At 32.6% G+C, this 792-nt stretch overlaps 1 non-coding gene across 1 annotated transcript; it reads left to right on the top strand.

Moving 5' to 3' along the window:
* Positions 1-226: 226 nt before the first annotated feature.
* Positions 227-357, top strand: LOC126005283 (small nucleolar RNA SNORA51). Its single transcript, XR_007494437.1, has one exon. It is a non-coding gene; the product is annotated as a small nucleolar RNA SNORA51 (small nucleolar RNA).
* The last annotated feature ends 435 nt before the right edge of the window (positions 358-792 follow it).

The raw sequence follows: 792 nt of genomic DNA, 5'->3' as shown, positions 1-792 counted from the left end.
CCTGCTGATTTTGGTCCAAATCTGAACATTCACTTCATCCAATAGCTAAAAAGACCTTCTCCAAATTTCATGTTAGAATTTTCCATGTGACCAATATCTCAACTTGGGATATTGGTCATGGGAATGTTGCACGGGTGAAGGATATATATATATGTATATATATTTATATATTTATATATATAAATATATATATATATTTAAAAATCAAAAAAAAAAGAAAAGATAAGGCCTCCCAATACTTACCACAGGCTGTGTTCTTTACACTGACTATAGAAAGAGGCGGTACAGTAAATGCACCCCATATACACCTCAACCCAGACCCTTTGGCTAGTCTGTAAAAAAAAAAAAAAAAAAAAAGAATTTTCCGTGTGAATAATATTGGCTAAATCAAGACATCTTAGAAGTCATGAGAAGAAACTGGGTTTAATGATTTCAATGATCTAATTTAGTGATTCTAACCTTGGTTTCTTTGCCACCCAGTCTGGCAGCGCACATAGGGAAGGCAAGATCTACGAACTAGCTTGTACCATGTAAAAACAAAAACAAAAACAAATTATCAAATTTGATTATGTATGTCTTAAAAAGTTTAAATAACTGGAAATTCTAGGATAAACATACAATTAGAGAACTTGTATCTTGATATGTGACAAGGGCCTGAGGACTTAAGGAGAAATGAGAATCTCAGATGGGAATGTGAGAAGGATGACTTCATGTGACAAAACCCTGTCTCAAGTCTTTGCTTTACCTAAAAATAGGCTTTTTTCTATTATATTTTTCCTATAATATATTTCC

Source organism: Suncus etruscus, chromosome 3 (assembly GCF_024139225.1).
Source record: "Suncus etruscus isolate mSunEtr1 chromosome 3, mSunEtr1.pri.cur, whole genome shotgun sequence".
NCBI lineage: Eukaryota > Metazoa > Chordata > Mammalia > Eulipotyphla > Soricidae > Suncus > Suncus etruscus.
This window is presented reverse-complemented; position numbering and strand designations above follow the sequence as displayed.